This window comes from Ascaphus truei, chromosome 3, assembly GCF_040206685.1.
Source record: "Ascaphus truei isolate aAscTru1 chromosome 3, aAscTru1.hap1, whole genome shotgun sequence".
In the NCBI taxonomy this organism is placed as follows: Eukaryota; Metazoa; Chordata; class Amphibia; order Anura; family Ascaphidae; genus Ascaphus; species Ascaphus truei.
In genome coordinates, this window is record NC_134485.1 from 74,529,141 (window position 1) to 74,550,767 (window position 21,627).

The following is a 21,627-nucleotide window of genomic DNA, read 5'->3' on the forward strand; positions in this document are numbered from 1 at the left end:
ATTTAAATTCCTTGGGGAAGAACGCGGGACTTCTGCAACCGCCCGCGTCCCCACCCCCAAAAAAAAATCTCGCAACCCCCAGTTTGCGCACCTCTGCTCTAGCACATGGGAACCTTTAGGCTGCGGCCATTCTTAGCGCGTCCACAGAGCGTGCATATTTTTTTGCGGACATTTTTGGATTTTGTCGCACGACAGCCGGTTCACGTGCGCGGTTATCCAATGAGGGCTAACCGTTCACGTGACACGCCCCCGTCGCATCTCCTCCTCCAGATCCCCAGACCACGGATCGCCTCTGCAGTACGCGCGCGCAACGCCATGAGCTCCGCCGCGCTCGCCCCTACTATATCCGAGGCCCTAGAGCGCACGTAAATATTCCAAACGTCTGCTGCTTTTTTTATTTATTTTTTAAATCACTGACAATCCACATGGCGAATTCCGCAATCTGTCCGTGAATTTTTAAGACTCCGATCCGCGGATTCCACAGATTTGAAAAAATTCGCCAACGGATTACGAGATCTGCAGATTGAATTCTTACAAAGTAGCCAATGGATTGTATCCAATGGCGGTTTCGGATTCATCTGCATGGATTCAAACTGGAACAATTCGCCGACGGGTTTGACACCACGGAACGGATTTTGACAATTCGGAAATGGATTTTTGACAGTTTCGCCCATTTCCAATGCCAAGTATTTTAAAACAAGGCTACGGACAATAAAAGCAGAAAATCATATTTTAATATAAAAAATTTGCTGTCTTTTACAACAGCAAATCCCCAACTTTTTCTTTACACAATCAGAATTATGGGCGTCTCCAGAGCTTAACGGCACTATTTTCAACTCTGGTGATCCCAGGTTCCCAAGAAAATTATATTTAAACTCGCTAATGGAATAATCATTTATTGGGGGGAAAAAAAAAAAAAAAATCCTGATGGCCATTTTGATTTTCCAAAAGGAAAAAATAATGTCACGTTAAAAAGTATATTTCTCAGGAAATGGGGGTCACTGAAGTTCAAAAGAGCACAGTGCTGCTCTAGGAGGTTCCCAATGATTTGGATTATATAAAGAAAATAAAAACAAAAACGTTAAAAAATAAGATGGGTGTATTGCTCTATAACTGGATGTCACGATGACACCAACTTTTATCAACACATTTATATTTCTGGGTACTTGATTGAACAGAACAAGTTGCAAAATAAATTGTGATTTATTTCCTTAATAGACAAACACACGACATCTGCAGAATACACTTGAAAACAACACTTACTGGAATAAAGGAATGAAATAAATTGTTCTTTGAAACAAAAGAAATTGTCCTCTGCTTGCAAGCGCCAGAAATGCAGCCTTGGTTTTAAAAGTCCTGTGGTTATGTGGTTATTAACCCCTTCACTCCTGGACTGGTTGCTGCTGTGCTGGAACAAAGTCTTGCATCTTTACATCATGGATTAAAATTCAGGAATCACACTGGGGATACCTGGGGGAGCCACAGTTATAGACTGCCCAAAGCTATCATTAACATGTGGATCCAATCCCTTCGTGGGAACAAAAAACCCACGAATAGCCAAATTACCCACAGTTCATAAGACCGGTCAAAAGGGCTGTCCGGTGGGCAGGGTGCATGGGTCAGGTTGACGCCCATGCCACTTAGCATACCTGGGCTACACCCATAACTTGGGGCCACTGTGTCTGGTTTCTGACTTAAAGGTGTCACTAGCCCGACATCTGCTGTGCATCAGTATGCCAGTATTGTATACATTATGGGTCTCTGGGTCTTTTCATAATTGACACTCTTTTAGACAGGGGGACTCTAAATCTGTGAGAGCCCTTTGAGGCTTGGTCATAAAAATAGCCCCAGCTCATTCACCCATATCACAGCTGGATGTCCAAGTAATTCCTGCTTGGACTTACAAAAAAAATTACCTCCTGCCTTACATTGAAGATCTGCCATCATGTGTCGGTTAGAGGGTATGGCAAGCAATGCATCTTGTCTTTTACCCTCACAGACAGGGAATGGCCTGCAAATGGGGAATAAAAATGGTGGGGACAGGGCAACAACAGTAATGCATGGCAAATCAGGTATTAACCTTTTCCTCCCCGTCACACTGGAGACCGCTGGAGGAACGAGGGCTGAATCATAAACATGTCGACTGGGCAGAAAAAATTAAAGCGGCACACCATCATATTCTACCGCCCACGTGTTAGTATTACTTCCACACTTAGGATCAGAGGGCTGTGATTAATGTGCCTAATGGCCTTCTCTCATTCTCAACTCCTCCCCGAATTTATCAAGAACGGTGAAATTCAGAACTCATTTTATTGACTTGCCTCTTGTGGGTTTAAAAAAGGTTAACAAAACACACAGATACCCAGCAAGCTCTCAGAAACCGCCCAAAAGTTTAAAAGTTTCAGAGAAATGGAATACATCCTTCAGGGCATGGAAGAGAGACCTGCCCAATCTTTCAGGCACCGATAACATTCTACAACATCGTGAGAAAACCGTAAAACAAGCCACTTTCCCATCTCTACGGGGGGGAAAAAAACACTATTTGAAATAGAGCCTTCATGTCTCCATGGCAACAGCCCTATGTTAACAAAGATCTCTCAGTTTCGTGTTCAAAGTATACATTTTACAGGGTTGATCTACTGTATAAATTATTGACATGAAGATAGCAACGTTTTAGGGCAAGGTGACCCAGTTCCGGCGCCAGTCTTTGATCTGGATATAAATAAGAATGACAAAGCATTCATTTTCAATAATAGGGTGTTTATGACAATGGCAGCGAAAAAAATCATAAAAACATTGGATAGATATATATATATATATATATATATATATATATATACATATACTGTCATTAAGGTTATGGTATATATATATATATATATATATATATATATATATATATATATATATATATATATATATATATATATATATATATATACATACATACACACATACATACACAAACACACATATATACATACATACACACACACATCATACACATGCTAGGTGATAGTGGTTGAAAGGCAGGGTTGCAGACCTGTCTAAGACATGTGAATGTGCTCACAAGTGATATTCTTTATTGGCTATATGCTAATGGTGGAGGTTTTCTATCGCCTTTTTCACCCACCATAACTTAAAATGTATATGGTAAACCTACCCAGCCTAGAAATATTTCAAAGCAAGTATAGACCAACCTCACACTGATGATACCCATCAAGGTTGAAACAAACATGTCTGTTAAAAGCTGTGTGAACGGCGATGCATCAGATTAAATGGGCTCCATGTGAATGGATATTCCAGGCAAAAGGTGACACATTGTGTGCTCATTTGCATGTCATTTCCCAGAATCCCTTGCTGCAGTGGAAGCACTGTATGCTAGGTGATAATGGTGAAAGGCAGGGTTGCAGGGTGCTCACAAGTGATATTCTTTATTGGATATATAGATATAGATATCTTACACATATTTAATAAATGGTCTGAGGACCTGGTTTAAATGGGCGAGTGCGCTTATCTCTTACTTGAATAAAGATTTTAACAGTGACGGATTGTAGGATATCCCGTCAAAGATATTCGGCACCATCAAATATACCTACTAGATACATGTTTCTTCTAAATACTAACGGGAAGTTCCGGGCAAGTACTTTTTCTTTTTGGAGACAGAGAGAAAAGCTGTAAACGTTTTCTTTTTCAGAAAATGGGACCCATATTTGAACCCTATCCCTAGCCCACAGAAAGAGTATTACTAAAGTCTTCAAAGGATCCGAGTGATCATGAAAAATTGGATACGTGAAAGTAAAATGTACAGGTTTATCGATCATACAACAAAATGACTGTTATGTCTATTAACCAATAGGATGAACTAAAAGGGCTGTCGAGATATACATCACACAGGCCGATACTCATATGGATAAACACAACATTCATATTGATGTCTCTGCATCTTCAATGGTCTATCCTTGACTAAGCTAAATGTGGTGTTTTATTTTACTTTGTGTAATTAACTATACAGGCATACCCCGGTTTAAGGACACTCACTTTAAGGACACTCGCGAGTAAGGACATATCACCCAATAGGCAAACGGCAGCTCACGCATGCGCCTGTCAGCACGTCCTGAACAGCAATACCAGCTCCTACCTGTACCGAAGCTGTGCGCAAGCGGGGAGACTATAGAGCCTGTTACAAATGGGTTATTTACATCAGTTATGCACGTATATGACGATTGCAGTACAGTACATGCATTGATAAGTGGGAAATAGGTAGGCTTCACTTTAAGTACATTTACGCTTTACATACATGCTCTGGTCCCATTGCGTACGTTAATGCGGGGTATGCCTGTATTATGTTCAAGTGCATTCCCACACTATTGCCTTTTATCATTTTCAATATGTTGGCACTTTTCCTCTACAGTATGTTACTCAAAAGATTTATAATGCTATTCAAATGTTTTATACTTACTGTTTGATGCTAATAAAGATATATAGGGGGGAGGGGGGGGCTGAGGCATATTCACGTACTTATCCAATAGTAGTGCTATTAGCCGAGTAGGTAGCGTGCTACTTAAAATATGAAGAGTTGAATGGATCACTTCAAAACAATCATTCATTCTCTCAACGTACAGTACAGCATTTGAACTTGGTTAGTAACACTGCATGTTTTGCATAAAAGCATTAAAAAAAGAAGACCTAAACTTAAACCGCTTTGTGTTTACAATGTTTTAACCACATCGTTGCATATTATTGAATCTTCTTATACAGAACCAATGCAAACGTTCAACCTTTATCAAAATGGTATACAGAATGTAGAGAAGCACCAAGCAACAAAGTAATCCAGAGAGAAAAATGCATTCATCATGGTGCAAAAATACAGAATAATTACAATAGCAGCACAAGGCCACTTCTATAGCATCTATTCACCATGTTGTTCCTGCAGCTATCACGATGTGAAAACCCCTGGCACTGTAAAGGTTAAGGAAACCTTCCTAATGCAATATCACTGAAGGGCGTGAATGCTTTTGTGTATTGAATTTACTTATAAAAGCATTATGGCAAGACAGCAAGTAACTCAAAATGGCAGATAGCAGGCAAGTAACCAAGACTTAGCAAGCCCAAAACCCAAACCCACTACATCATATATATCGGTCTGTGTCAATTGGGGCGCTAGTGGGAGTGTGACCTCAAGTACACAACAATAGGCAAAGACGCCCCAAATGCTACATCCAATATGACAAATGATTTAGTTCATTATCTGTTTTTTCTCTGTTCATCTTTTTCAGAAATATGGATCATTTAGTTCAATCCTTTGGCCAAAACAGCACAGGTAAAACTGGTTGGTGTTGTGACAACAGGAATGAGAAGTATAATATATATTTTTTTCTTGCCCTTTATTTAAAAAAAAAATTTACTGGACATTTTTTCCCACTCGATTTATAAAGGCACTTTTACATTTTTAGTTTCTCAGTGGATCTGTGCCATGTTGTTTTTTTCTTTTTCTATGACACGCTGCTGGGAATTCCACTGACTTCCAGAGTTATTCAACAGCAATATTGTACCCTTTTGTGAGTCAAATCCATTTATGAGCACCTTATTTGTGTGTTAATGTGCACTGTGTGCCAATATGAAGGGGTCAAGATCTGACTGAAACCTTAGGCCTTGCCCCCGCTGCCACAGCGGACGCTGCGCGCACGTGAGCCCTCCCCGCAATGGCGCCAGGCCCGCTGCGAGGGGGGGCCGCAGCGCTCGCGCGAGAGCTATTCCTGCTCTCAATAGAATTGAGAGCAGGACTCGCGTCGAGCGATTAGGCACGCCCCCCGGCGGTTCAGCCAATGAGGGCGAACCTGCCGAGTGACGTCATGGCCGCGCCCCGTCACTCCTCCGCCACGCCCCCCCCCCCCCGGTCTCTCCTCCTGCAGTGAGCTGCAGACCGGGGAATCGGCTGACACTAAGGCTACGGCCCCAGTGCCTGCGCTGCACGAGCGCCTGTGAGGCTGGCGGCGCGTGCAGCCGAATTCCCCGGTCTGCACGGGGAAAGACAGGGGGGCGTGACGGGGGCGCGGCTGTGACATCACCCGGCAGGTTCGCCATCATTGGCTGAACCGCCGGGGGGCGTGGCCTAGCACTACGTCGCTAGTTCCCCTCACAATTTTCTTGCAGGCTGGAAAAACTCACAGCGCAGCACCCCCCCCCCCCCCCTCACAACGGGCCCGGCCCCATTCAGGGGCGGCTCTTGTCCCTGCAGCGTCCGCCACAGCGAGCGCTGCAGTAGCCAGCGGGGACCTGGCCTAAGGATGTATCCTATTATCAGTACCAATGGTTAATGGGTCTGTCGCCTGACAACATCATAATCTGAAGTGAATTATCGTTAGGTATCCACACCCGGTTCCAACTACCTGTTCACAGAGGTGTTATTGTCACTTGCACTGTTTGATATTATTCACTGTGTCTTTCTTTATTTTTCTCTTATATACTGCACTGAGCACGGAGTGAAGAACAGCGCCAAGGAGGACAATTTTTCTATAATGAGAAAATAGTTGTAGCATTTTTTTTTATTTTGTTAAACCACTCTGAATAACATTTTTAATGTATCAAGCCTTTTTTGTTTCTATAGCAACCATTTACAAAGTCACATATACGGAGTGAATACTCCTCTGCAGTCATTTAGTGAACCGCCCAGCCGAATCTTCACCGATCGATCACGAGAACGGATCGATCAGCAACTTAGCTAATTACTTATCATTGTATAGATTGTATTGACGAACATAATAAAGCTGCAATTCAAGCTGCCGCTGTTTACATTTTTTTTCCCATTCAATATGTGCATCAATACAATCTGCACACTGACAAGTGATTCGCTAAGTTGCCGATCGATCCGTTCTCCTGAAATCAATCGCTGAAGATTCGGCTCAGGGGTTCTTTATATCAGCGGTGCGCAAACTGTGGGGCGTGACCCCCAGGGGGGGCGCGACACTGCCGACGGGGGGCGCGGGGTTTACAGAGGCCCCGCGCGCTTCCCGAAGGCACTTAAATTAAGTGCCGGGGGAGCTGCAGGGCCTCTGTAAACCTAACTTACCGTGGCTCCGGCGGCTTCCTCCCTGCGGCGCCATGGCAACGCGGCATCAAAATGACGCTGCGAGGTCATGTGACTTCACGTTGCTATGGCAACGTGACGTCTTTACGCCGGAGCGCGGGTAAGTTGGGGTTGGGGGGGGGGGGGCGCGGGAGCGAGGGGATAGCCGTCAGGGGGGCGCAGGGAAAAAAGTTTGCGCCCCTCTGCTTTATATCACTGTTAGGGCTGCAGAAGATTACCCAAGATGCAAAGTTCTGGGTGGAAGATCATGTGACCAGGCAGGCACTAGATACAATGGGTGCACTGCCAGAGAAAGGGCCAAAGGGGTGTGCCAGAGTCTGTCTCAGAAGAGGCAGGGGATGTGACTTTGTAAGTGGTTGCTATAGGAACAAAAAATGATTGTTACATTAGAATACATTAAAAATGTCTTTAAAAAAATGTTACAAGTATTTTCTCATAGTACAGAACTGATTTATTTGAAAAACAAAACAAAAAAACACATGTAGGATATTGCTTGAAGTGCAGCTTATATTATTGTTTTGTTCCCTCTTTGCTCTAGGCTGGTTTTAAATCTTTTTTTTGTTAGGGAACCCCAGAATTCGATTGAGAAATTCTGGGGAACCCCAACCCTCGCCCCGCTCCCAATCACCCCCCCCCCCCCCCCCCATCTCTCCCCCTTACACTGTTCTGTGACTAACAACATGCTTTTATTTGTGTGAGCATTCGAGATACACTGATCTCTTCTTCGGGTGATGGGGAATGGATTATGCCAAAAAAATAAATACATAAATTACTTTGAAACAGGGCAGCTTGGAATGTTAATGTTTGTGGATAAAGCCTCCACTCCCCCCTGTGCAGTATGCGTTTTATGACTTAAATCCGTTGTAGTATGCGTTTTATATATATTGGCTACATATAGATATATAAATCACTTGTGACTCGTGTAAAAAAATAAAAAAATAATAAAATGTTAAAAAATATTTCTGTGGTATGACCTATGTAATGTCAGGTTAAGTCCCTGCGCTGACCGGAGCGGCCTTGAGTGGATATGCGATGTTAGGGGGAACACCTTTATTGCATATCATTAGCACTAACGGCAGGAAACAAAGTAACCATGTGTTACTAAGGAGCCACACGGGGTTAACGTTAGGTTATTTGCTTAAGTGGAGGAGTTACGATTAACTTAATGTTAATTTAAGATAACGTTAGGTTAAATAACGGAATTTAGTGCATCTCAGCCTCAAGACATTTGTTGTGATCTTCACACATTTTGCACGCTCTGTGGCTGTTTTGTTGCTGCGTATCACATTTTGGGAAGTGCTCATGGCAGAATTCGATAATGAAACTAAAATTCTTATATTTTAAAAAAAAAAGGAAGTTTAAGACATTTTTGGTGACAATTCCCACAAACATCTCTCACCTTCACACAAATTTCTTAACGCATTCACAATTTGTAGTTGAACAACATCGCACATCTCTAAGGACCATACTTTCTGCTAGGTTTTTTTTTTTTTTTTTTTTTTTTAATGGAAGGAACATTTTTTTTTTTGTAATTTATGCAGTGAAAATTAGAGAAGGAGAACATATTGACAGTATGTTAAGTAAAAATTTGCACCTGGAAAAATAACACTGAAATTATCTATTAAATATATATGAATTTGTTGTAATGGAGTAACTACGAACTATATATCTCCATGGAGGTGCAATTCTGGCCAGCTGCATAATTTGTTATATGCCTTAATAAATGGAGATTATTACAAATCTCCAGATGGTATGTAAAGCTTGCCGTCCATATTCTGAATTTAGATACGGTGAAGTTAAGACCTTAGTAGCAATGCACAACTCAAAAACATAGGCTACTGAATTAGTGCATAAGTGGGGGGGTGGGGGGGAATTCTGTATTTAATAATAGCATGTTCTTGTATAGCACTGCTAGTTTTACGTAGCGCTTTACAGAGACATTTTGCAGGCACAGGTCCCTGCCCCGTGGAGCTTACAATCTATGTTTTTGGTGCCTGAGGCACAGGGAGATAAAGTGACTTGCCCAAGGTCACAAGGAGCCGACACCGGGAATTGAACCTGGTTCCCCTGAGCCACTCCCTCTCCCATATTTAAAATAATAATTTAAAAAAACCTCTTTAAGATCCATGTCTAACATTTTGTAAGATTGTTAATGTCTCATGAAAGCTTAAAAGTCTTAAATGGAAGATAACGGCCACATGGCATATTGAACAGGGGCTTAAAGCTGCACACCAAGCTATTTTTTTTTTTTATAAATCAGTTCTGCTTTAAGTGAAAAAAACCAGCATCACTTCAATAAACAAGTCCAGTCTGTCATATGACTTCCAGGTTTGACCTCACTGGCCTACTGAGATAAGCCTATAGTTTCTGCTCCGGGAAGTATAAAGCAGACATTTTCTTCTGTCTAATCTTCCGTTACTTCACAAGAAATACCTACTTCAATTAATAAACTCACGTTTTGATAAAGGTGCCACTCAGTCTGTAACAACAGATACTGTATATATGTAGCACCTTTCCGCCTCCTGCCCCCCTCCCCCCCCCTTCCCTAAGGCTGCACTTATAGTGCGCGCGACGGCGACAGATGACGTCACCCATTGTCGCGTCGCCGCTAGCGAAAGTTGTATTTCGCTTTCCGACGACGTCGCGTTTGACCAGGACTTTGATTGGTTCAGAGGCTATCACGTGGCGCCAGCATCTACTGCTCCCTTAGGCTAAGGCCCCGCTCCCTCCGTCAGCGCTCCCGCACTGCAGACAGGCGGGGCGCTGACAGACACAGACCGCGATATGCGGTCTGTAGGGAGCGAGAGCCGGAGCGGGAGGTTTGAGCGGGAGGGGGGGGGCGTGGCTTGAGCGGAGGGACCCGCTACTCTTCCCCCCCGGGCTCGGGCTGGCACTCATACACACACGCAGACACACACACACACACACAGACAGAGGCAGGCACTCACGCTGCTTTCCCCCCACACTCCTCCCCGCTCCCCGAAGCCTCTCCTCCTCACGAAGCCTCCCCTCCTCATTGGCTCACAGCCACACCACGTGACGCGTCAACGCTAGGGATCACCATTCTCTTGTATCCCATAGCGGCTGACGCGCCACAGCGTGTAGTGAGCTGTGCAGCCAGGGGGGACCGGGACCGGCTCGGGACGATTCCCCTGCTGGTGGGGAACTCGCGTGTGGCCACCCGCGCCGCCGGGTGCACCGGGTCCCAGCCCTTAGAAAGCGATTCCCTTTTACCTTCGCCTCACAAGAGCCACTTCCTACCACAAAAACTGCATGCAAGACCCCACCCAATAAAGTTAAAGAAAATAAAAGGACTTTGTGTGCTTTTAAAGGGGACGAGTTTATGCTACATGACCCTACCTACATGCTACAGTGAGCTTGGGTCCAGAATAGTGTGTATGTATAAATGTATGTATACATAAACACACACACACACACACACACACACACATTTTTAGGCAAATTTGGTAGCAAAATGTTTGAGAGATTTGGGCACTAATGAGGTGCACTTTAAATAGCAGGTAGGAGAAAGCTGAAAAATTGTGTAAACAAATAAATGAAAACCTTAAACTTAAGCCTGTGTTTGACTAAACATTTTTAATCAATGCTGTCTTAGAATTTAATCACATTTCCATTAATGAGAAAAATATTATACAAGCAGATATCGCTGCATTTGTACAGCAATACTATTGTTATTTATAAAGCACAGACTGTACTCCACAGCACAGTAAAATGGATAAGGTTAAAGCAGCAGCCCCTAACAAACCAACCCCCCTTTATCATACAGGATGGAAGCAAGAGGGTCCAGCAGAGCTGAACCGCTTCCCAAGATATTTACCGGTGTACTTAGTGCTATGTTCCCAGGGCATTGAGACAGCCGTCCAATAGGAAGCTATAACGCTCCTGTTGGACCAAGCACCAGCAAGATTTGGCACCCATTTTGAATTCCCTGGAGGGAGCACAGTTACCAGTGATTACACAGGTTAGTATTTTAGGAACCAGATGTTCCCCGGAGCTGAAAATAACACGGTTCCACTTTCCACATTGCACACACACGCAACACACTGGCAAAACACTGCACAGCACACTCACGCCCCCCCCCCCCCACCTCCCTACCTTTGTCAGCTGCTGGGGGATCGGAGCGGGGCCGGCGAGTGGGTTGATCAAAGCAGGGCTGGCTGATCGGAGCGGGGCTGGCTGTGGGGGAGGGGGGAGAAATCGGTGTGGACTGCTGGGGGAAGTGAGGCTGCTAGGGAAAGTTACGGTGGCTGCTAAGGGACGTGTAGGGCTGCCGGGGTACGTGTAGGGCTGCCAGACACCACTTCCCCCCCCTCCTCCCAATCGGGCGCGTGGCGGCCATTTTTTTTAATTAGCACGACCCCGGTTATAGCGCGGTCGGATCGGGTGGCACCCTCCCCCCCCCCCCCCGAGGACCGCGCTATATGGGGTTGAGCTGTGTATATAGATAGACATACACACACATACCTGAACTCAGTTATAATGCGGTCCTCAGGGTCCACCCAATACGACCGCGTTATAACCGGGATCGCGGTTTAAAAAATGGCCACCGCATCAGGGATGTGCAGGGGGGGGGGGGTGATGTGCAGGCTGGGGGAGTGATGTGCAGGAAGGAGGGGGTGTGATGTGCAGGAAGGGGGGGGTGTGATGTGCAGGAAGGGGGGGTGTGATGTGCAGGAAGGGGGGGTGTGATGTGCAGGAAGGGGGGGTGTGATGTGCAGGAAGGGGGGGGTGTGATGTGCAGGAAGGGGGGGGTGTGATGTGCAGGAAGGGGGGGGTGTGATGTGCAGGAAGGGGGGGGTGTGATGTGCAGGAAGGGGGGGGGTGTGATGTGCAGGAAGGGGGGGGTGTGATGTGCAGGAAGGGGGGGTGTGATGTGCAGGAAGGGGGGGGGGTGATGTGCAGGAAGGGGGGGTGTGATGTGCAGGAAGGGGGGGTGTGATGTGCAGGAAGGGGGGGGGATGTGATGTGCAGGAAGGGGGGGGATGTGATGTGCAGGAAGGGGGGGGGGTTGTGATGTGCAGGAAGGGGGGGTGTGTGATGTGCAGGAAGGGGGGGGGGATGTGATGTGCAGGAAGGGGGGGGATGTGATGTGCAGGAAGGGGGGGGTGTGATGTGCAGGAAGGGGGGGGATGTGATGTGCAGGAAGGGGGGGGTGTGATGTGCAGGAAGGGGGGGGGTGTGATGTGCAGGAAGGGGGGGGATGTGATGTGCAGGAAGGGGGGGGTGATGTGCAGGAAGGGGGGGGGTGTGATGTGCAGGAAGGGGGGGGGGATGTGATGTGCAGGAAGGGGGGGGGGATGTGATGTGCAGGAAGGGGGGGGATGTGATGTGCAGGAAGGGGGGGATGTGATGTGCAGGAAGGGGGGGGGATGTGATGTGCAGGAAGGGGGGGATGTGATGTGCAGGAAGGGGGGGGATGTGATGTGCAGGAAGGGGGGGGATGTGATGTGCAGGAAGGGGGGGATGTGATGTGCAGGAAGGGGGGGGATGTGATGTGCAGGAAGGGGGGGATGTGATGTGCAGGAAGGGGGGGATGTGATGTGCAGGAAGGGGGGGATGTGATGTGCAGGAAGGGGGGGATGTGATGTGCAGGAAGGGGGGGATGTGATGTGCAGGAAGGGGGGGATGTGATGTGCAGGAAGGGGGGGATGTGCAGCAAGGAGGGGGATGTGATGTGCAGGAAGGAGGGGGATGTGATGTGCAGGCTGGGCGAGTGATGTGATGGGCACAGGGAGATGGGATGTACAAGGGAATATTGTGTGTGTCCGTCCTTAATAAAGCTTTAAAAAAAATTGCTTTTAAAAAACGGGTGCCACACTCACAGCGTTATAAGCAGATCGCGCTATAACAGGGTTGAGCTGTATATATAACGATTGAACTGCGGATTTAAATTAGCACTATAACTAACATATCAGCATAATGGATATCCTCCAACTGCACCTATTTAGTAAGTACTCTACCATACCTTTGTACCTAGTGAATACCAACAGCACCCATTTGAGATTATTCATTAAACTGAAAAAGTGCCGACAGGGGAGCTATCACACAAACTCCCAATTAAGTCAACAGGAGTTTATGTGACAGTGCAGATCAGTCAATAGGGATCGCGACCACTTCAACGCTTATAGCAGAGATCACTTGGCTGCAGCCAGGATCCAGTGACGCGAACAGAAGTGGAGCCCCCTCCAGTTTCATTACAATCACGTTCACCAATCCAATGGACCACAGACGGGATCTCCCCCTAGAGCAGTGGTGGGCAACGTGATGTACTTCAAGGGTCACAAGTGTGGCCCATGAACCCTCAAAATGGCTGCACATTACCCTTAACCCTCTGATTGCTCCCCTGCCTGCATCCTTAACCCTGTCAAGTCCACAACTCCCATTGCATCCCCTGCCCACAACTGATGATATTGCCTGTTTCTATTGGCCCAAGATTCGGCTGCCATTTTGTTCCCATGAAGGAGCTTTAACCCTCGTAACTTCACCAGTAAGTATCTCAGGTAACAGGCTCAAGCAGATCCCAAGTTCCCAAACTTGGGGGGGGGGGGGGGGGGGAATGAGGGCTAAAATAAAAAAAACCGAGGAGGAGCAACCTTTTACGTTTGAGACTAGCATAGCACTAAAAAGATTTATCTGAAACATAATGGTATGATGGGATCAATCTTTGTTTGAGTGAATGTTTCTGATATACATCACCAAGAAGTGAACAGAGGTTTAAACATTCTTTTCTTTAAATATTAGTAAGAACATGCAGGGATCTGTTTGTCAAAGCCTCCCAACGACCAAACTGGGGCCCAAAAAATTGAAATACAAGGCTTTGATAAACTCGACCTCATTTAAAAAGATCAAAGTGCCTATTTACTCAGCTCTATAACCTCCTCCCTCCGCTGTATTTAGCTTGTGATGATTTTCTCACAGATTATTAGGACTCAGACAGTGCTGGTTAGGGTGAGGGTTGGGTTTAACCCTTTGGGTGACGGAGGGGCCACAGCATCAGTGTGCCACGGCTCCCGTGGCACAGCACGGTCACGCGATTGCTTTGAAAGCGGCCACATGACCGCGGCGACCCTTAAGCCGGAGATGGAAGGGGAGCCCGCGTCTTTCATTTCCCTTCACTGCAGATCGCGTCCCGACCTCCATGGGACCGCAGGACGCGATCTAACCTGAAACGAAGCTATTACGTCAGGAGTGGCCAACTCCAGTCGTTAAGGGCCACCAACAGATTTCAGGATATCCCTGCTTCAGCACAGGTGACAGTCTTTGAGACACCTTTGCTGAAGCAGGGATGCCCTTAAAACGTGACCTGGTAGTGGCCCTTGAGGACTGGAGTTGGCCACCCCTGGACTACGTTATGGAGCCCCTGGAGTGCCAGACCAAATAACGTGCGTCTTGGGGCAACCAAAGGGTTCCACCTGAGCAAGTCTTATTTATCATGCTGCTAGTCAAATAAAGCTGAACATCCTTTATTTACCCAGCTCCCGGTGTAAATTGTGTTTACCATAAACTACTGCTTCTAAGTTAGCCAAAAACACACTGTACGTACTGTTATTGTTATACAAGGTTATTGTCCTCCCTCCCACATTGTACCGCGCCGTGGACTATGTTGGTGCCATAGAAATAAAAGATGGTCATAAACTTTGTTTTTTATACCTGCCCTTTCTGCTTTTGACATTGTATTGTACAAGTGCAGGAGGCATGGTGAGATGCAAGTAAATAAAGAAGAATTTAGAGTTAAATTAATAGGGGAAAAAGTGTGTGTGGTGGGGGGGGGGGAATAAAAAAAAATGTGAAAAGACTTTAGGATAAGAAAAGGAGAGCTCCAAAAAAAATAACCATGAACAGGTTAGAATGAGGATATATCATTTTTCCTGCATAGGAATAAACTGCAATCATACATGGAACCCTACGTTTTATCTTACACAAAGCGCATCTGAAGGCGTTTATTTACATTTTAAACCCCGCAAAGGGAGACGGCGAGAAGGTTATTTACATTTTAATTCTTCACGGGGAACATAAAAAGAAAAAGGTTTCTATCTGGCTTTATCCCAATCTGGCACATGGTACATTGAATGGGAATTCATACTAACCAACCTTTCAAAAACCATCATCCGGAAAATGCATGTTTCATTAACTCGCAAGATGTAGAGGGGAGATGTTTTTTTTTTTATATAGGAAATATAAGAATACATTATGGCAAAGGCACCCACACAAATAAAGAGTGCTCTTCTGCATATGGGAATGGTTCCTAATTTAACACTGCATATTTTACTTTTACAGCAGAAGTGAGAGATATGCGCCTCCGTTGTGAAACCTGCATATTGAGTTATTTAAAATGGGGAGAATAAAGCAGCATGGAGACCATAAAGAGATGAAGACATGAAAGGGGGGTGGGGTGAAAGGGTGAACCCTTTCTGAGCCTCCAGAGAGTTGGAGAGGGAGGGGACAACAAAAACAGCCAAGGCATGACACACACATATATGTATATATACATACACACACATTCTTCAACTAGCAGCCCTGCAGGCCAGATTCAACCCCCGCAGAGGGGTCTTGACATGGGCCATGGGATGTCTATTTCATACTAAAACTTATTTGTAAGATCATGTGTAAAAAAATATATAATTATATATTTTATATATATATATTTTATATATATATATATATATTACAGCTGTTTCAAATTATTATATTCAACATTTTGCAACAATTTAAACGCATCCTAAATAACATTACTCTTGTGGATCCTTCTCCCAATTTATTTTCTGATCCGGCCCCTTTGGAAAGCTGGTTGAAGAGCCCTGATATACAGCATGTGTAACCTGATATACAGCATGTGTAATAAGATTAGGGTTTTTATAGAGCCTTCTCTGCGACATGGTGCTGTAAAACACCCTCCCCTGGTACCTAGGACAGACCTTAACAAGATGCAGCATCCGGTCCCTAAATATCTGCTGCAAACCCCAGCCCTGCTGCTTGTTATTACTTCTCCCATAGTCCCTGGAGCACCCGTGCCCTCCTCTCCCAGGGAAGATCGGTTTTTATTCTAAAGTAAATCCCACCATCTGATCTGTGAAGGGGGTCACTTACCTATTAGGCGGGGTGTTGTTGATTTGCCGCCCAAGGGGGTGATCAGGGCGAGGGCAGGGTCTTTGGGGCAGGTAGATGTAAAGGCAGGATGAGAGCTAAATTACCACCCCATTCAAGGCTTGACGAGCTAATGCATCTGCTTCCGTCAGTGTTACCAAATGTACTGCTGCTAATGCTGCCTTCCCCGGAAGTGAAAGCTGAGCCCAGCTACACACACACTGCAGCAGCAGATCTGGCTGGGAGGACACATGCTGCAGTAGCAGATCTGGGGGGAAATACACTCACACACGCTGCAGTAGCAGATCTGGGTGGGAAGACACAGACACACGTTGCAGATCTGACTGGGAGGGAACGGACACACACACACTGTCCTGGAGGCAGCATGCAGAACTTGCTACACTGGGGATTCACTGTACAGCTGCCACAGTGTGGGCAATCACATAGTATGTGACAACCATGCACACAGGTTTTTAACTTTCCAAGCATGACATTTTAAGGGTTTTGGGACTAAAACATATATTTGTATGTATTTCAATTTCCCCATGTTCTTAATACATACAGTATACAAAGAAGGGTGGGTAGCCGTGTTGCTCTTTCCTTCCATGTAGTAACAACAGAGTGAGAGTGAGATAGCCAAGCGGCTATTTGCACTCGACTGTGAATATCCACTGCCGAGAGTGGTATGATACAGTTTATTGGACCAACAAGTAGTTGATATGTTACAATCTATGGATCCTTCATCGGGTATGGCAGAAATACAAAATATTATACACAGTGTTTGTAAGAGGGATATCTGGTTGCAGTGGATGTTGAGAGGAAGTGAGCAATAAGATAAGGTAGAAAGTAGTAGCCTAGTGTGAAAATAGACAAAGGGGCCTATGCAGAGAGCAGCGCTATTTCAAAACTCGCCATTTTTTGGAGAAAATCGCGCAGAAAACAGCAGAAAATGGCGAGTTACGAAAAACGCGCCAATTTTTTTTTTCTATTTCTAAAACTCGCCTCGCGGCTGGCGAGAACCTCCATCTCGCCAGTTTTAAAAATATCCTTATGCAGAGAGGCGCGAACGGCATCTAGCGGCTGTTCGCGCCAATAAAATGGCGCGATTGTCTCCTTTTTGCCTCGCCAGAAAAAGTTGGCAAGAAGCTGCCGCTCGCGGCCATAGCAAAGGGAAAAAAAAGGCGCGAATTTTTTTTAACACATTTCTGCAGCGCGCATCTCGCCAATTTAAACTCGCCACACGCATTCATGTTAAACATAGCAGAATTCGCACATTTCTGCATATGAAGAATAAAACTCTCCAAAAAAGCTACTTTTTATTAAACTCGCCAATTTTAAAATTCGCTGCTCTCTGCATAGGCCCCAAAGTGTTTACACTATTGAAATGCAAAAGTGACCTAGACAGTCGGGGGATGTGAGGGGAGTGTGGAATGGGGCAAAAAAAAGTGTATGTGTATAAGTATCTGTATATTATACTACCAAACCAATTTTAATGTCTGGTTATCTATATAAAGATAGTGCATCTATACATATATACCGGTACTGTACAAGTCAAATGAATAAAGATATATACAATTAGATTGTAAGCTTATCGGAGCAGGGACTCCTCTTCCGAAATGTTACTTTTATGACTGAAGCACTTATTCCCATGATCTGTTATTTGTAGTATTTGTTATTTATATGATTGTCACGTGTATTACTAATGTGAAGCGCTATGTACATTAATGGCGCTATATAAAAAAAAACATACATATAATTAGTAGTGATAAACTTAAGTTTATATAATTACCAGGTGGCATCTTTTATATATTCTCCATACCATCACCCTGGTTTTTTCACAACTCGATTTTTAAGAGTTTTTGCTTTGTTGTTCAGGACCAATATATTGCCCTTAAATGTTTTGATGTCAAAATGCCTGTCTAAATTCACAGCAATCCCCTGCAAGGCAAAAATCAGACGTGTTAACTCGCTCAATTTCTGTGGGTTCCGCTACATTTTTAGCATGAACTGCTCCACATACTTCAATGGATTGTCATAGATTTAAAAAAAAAAAAAAAAAAAATTCACATGTAATTTTGGCCAAAAAATATGTTTTACGAGTTTCCATTAAAATGCCACTCGGCAGAAATATGTGATCACAGGGCACAAAATGGCGGCGGGGTTGGGGCTCACTCTTGTAGCCATTAGGCTGAGTACCCGCTGGCGCTGATGCTTAGAGCATGAGCGCCGGGTGTCCTGCAACTTGCGCGCGCAGGGGGGAGGAGGGGGGGGCGCAATTGCGGGCTATCTGAGCAAGCGGGAAAGTTTAAAAAAGGTATTTCCAAAAGCACCGAGCGTGTGTACCCGCGCATGCGCGCATCGTGTGAGCGGGAACTTGTGTGTATATATATATATATATATATATATATATATATATATTACTAGCTGATATACCCAGCGTTGCCCGGGATGTAAATCCGTAATAGGTAGTATTTCTAAATAGGGTAAGAATAGGTTGAGTATTTGGTGGAAAGGTTGTATAATAATGTTGAAAAGAAACATGGAAGAAAATGTAATCCGATGTTGTTTAAAAATGGTTTATTGTAAAGTTATTGTCAGTCGGTGAGTGCGGTGTGGCGGTCCCACTACGGTGGGAAGGGGTGTTAGGTGGTGGGTGAAAGGCAAGGGCTGGAGGGGGCGGGGGGGTGAAAGGCAGGGGCAGGAGGGGGGAGGAAGGCAGGGGCAAGGGGGGAGGAAGGCAGGGGCAAGGGGGGGGAAGGCAGGGGCAAGGGGGGGGAGGAAGGGGCAAGGGGGAGGAAGGCAAGGGATGGGGGGCAGGCTGGGGCAGGGGGGGTGAAAGGCAAGGGGTGGGTTGGTTATTTAGTGACTGGGTGGGTTATTTAGTGACTGGATGGGTTATTTAGTGACTGGGTGGGTGGGGTGACTTTATTTAGTGACTTTATTTAGTGACAGGGTGGGTGGGTGGTTTATTTAGTGACTGGGTATTATTTAGTGACTGGGTGGGTTATTTAGTGAGTGGGTGGGTGGGTTATTTAGTGAGTGGGTGGGTGGGTTATTTAGTGAGTGAGTGGGTGGGTTATTTAGTGACTGGGTGGGTGGGTTATTTAGTGACTGGGTGAGTGGGTTATTTAGTGACTGGGTGGGTGGGTGTGTGGGTTATTTAGTGACTTTTATTTAGTGGGTGGGTGGGTTATTTAGTGACTGGGGTTTATTTAGTGACTTTTGGTTATTTAGTGACTGGATGGGTGGGTTATTTAGTGACTTTATTTAGTGACTTTATTTAGTGACTTTTATTTAGTGACTGGGTGGGTATGTTATTTAGTGACTTATTTAGTGACACTTTATTTAGTGACTGGGTTGGTGGGTTATTTAGTGACTTTTATTTAGTGACTGGGTTGTTGGGTTATTTAGTGACTGGGTGGGTTATTTAGTGACTTTATTTAGTGACTTTATTTAGTGACTTTATTTAGTGACTGGGTGAGTGGGTTATTTAGTGACTGGGTGGGTGGGTTATTTAGTGACTGGGTGGGTGGGTTATTTAGTGACATCTCCCACTACCCCCGCAGCCCCCATACCTCAGGCGGAGGCCTTAAGATAGCGGGCGGGCAGACCTGCATCTCCCCCCTGCATCTTACCCCCCCCCCCCGCGGCGGCATGAAGCTAGTTTCAGGCCGGCATCACACCCCCACCCCCCCACCCCACATGTGGCGGCTTTGGGGGCATGAAGATAGCGGGCGGCACGCCATTCCCTCCAACCCCCCCCCCTCATACCTCACGTGGCGGCTTGATAGCGGGCGGCACGCCATTCCCTCCAACCCCCCCCCCCCCCCCCATACCTCACGTGGCGGCTTGAAGATAGCGGGCGGCACGCCATTCCCTCCCCCCCATATCTCACGCGGCGGCTTGAAGATAGCGGGCGGCATGCCATTCCCTCCAACCCCCCCCCCCCCCCTCATACCTCACGTGGCGGCTTGATAGCGGGCGGCACGCCATTCCCTCCAACCCCCCCCCCCCCCATACCTCACGTGGCGGCTTGAAGATAGCGGGCGGCACGCCATTCCCTCCCCCCCATACCTCACGCGGCGGCTTGAAGATAGCGGGCGGCACGCCATTCCCTCCCCCGCCCCCATACCTCACGCGGCGGCTTGAAGATAGCGGGCGGCATGCCATTCCCTCCCCCGCCCCCATACCTCACGCGGCGGCTTGAAGATAGCGGGCGGCACGCCATTCCCTCCCCCGCCCCCATACCTCACGCGGCGGCTTGAAGATAGCGGGCGGCACGCCATTCCCTCCCCCGCCCCCATACCTCAGGCGGCGGCTTGAAGATAGCGGGCGGCACGCCATTCCCTCCCCCCCCCCCCCCCATACCTCACGCGGCGGCTTGAAGATAGGGGGCGGCACGCCATTCCCTCCCCCGCCCCCATACCTCACGCGGCGGCTTGAAGATAGCGGGCGGCACGCCATTCCCTCCCCCGCCCCCATACCTCACGCGGCGGCTTGAAGATAGCGGGCGGCACGCCATTCCCTCCCCCGCCCCCATACCTCAGGCGGCGGCTTGAAGATAGCGGGCAGCACGCCATTCCCTCCCCCCCCCCATACCTCACGCGGCGGCTTGAAGATAGCGGGCGGCACGCCATTCCCTCCCCCGCCCCCATACCTCACGCGGCGGCTTGAAGATAGCGGGCGGCACGCCATTCCCTCCCCCCCCCCCCCCCATACCTCACGCGGCGGCTTGAAGATAGCGGGCAGCACGCCATTCCCTCCCCCCCCCCATACCTCACGCGGCGGCCGTAGTGGAATATTTGGGGAGGTGGGTGGGAGTCACGTGGTGAGGTGTCCCCGCCGCGGCCGCCACTGCCCTGCTCCTCCCGCTGGCAGGTCCCGCAGTGCGCGGCCAAGCAGGTTTGCAGGCTGTGAGGAGGGTGGAAGGAGGCGGTAGGGCTGCTGCGTCGCCCCTGAGGGTTGTGAGGTGATGGGAGCGGCGGCGGCGCTAAACCCCCCACCCGCGCAGCCAAGCAGGGCGCCGTGAGGGGGGGTGATGATGGAGGGGGGAGAGGTGAGGTTTGGGTGAGGGGGGGGCTGGCCTCTGGGGTGAGGAAGAGGTGTGTGTCTCCGTCTCCGTCTCTCCTTTGGCCCTCACTCCGCCTCAGGCCAATGAGAGGTGTGCGGGGGCGGGCGGGCGGGCCAAGGGAGCAATCTCATTGGCCTGGCCTAAGGTCCAATGGGATTGCCGCTAGGGACACAGGGAGGGACACAGGTAGACACATTCAGACACGGACACATATGACGCTTTCAGAAATATATAGTAAAGATATATGCGCACGTAACCGCGCCAAGCGCAGCGAGCTCAGCACCAGCGGGGACTCGGCTTTAGAAAGCGACAGCGTCATCAGGAGAGGATATCGCTGCATTCTAGTGGTAAACTGTGGCCA

The 21,627-nt window shown here is 47.1% G+C and overlaps 1 protein-coding gene across 1 annotated transcript in view; it reads right to left on the bottom strand.

The window, feature by feature from the left end:
- The window catches only part of BCLAF3 (BCLAF1 and THRAP3 family member 3), a 60,063-nt gene extending 43,649 nt beyond the window's left edge, over positions 1-16,414 (bottom strand). The window contains exon 1 of the mRNA XM_075594306.1: positions 16,199-16,414. The gene's annotated coding sequence lies outside the window, so the exon portion shown is untranslated. The remainder of the gene's footprint in view (positions 1-16,198) is intronic.
- Between the last annotated feature and the right edge of the window lie 5,213 nt (positions 16,415-21,627).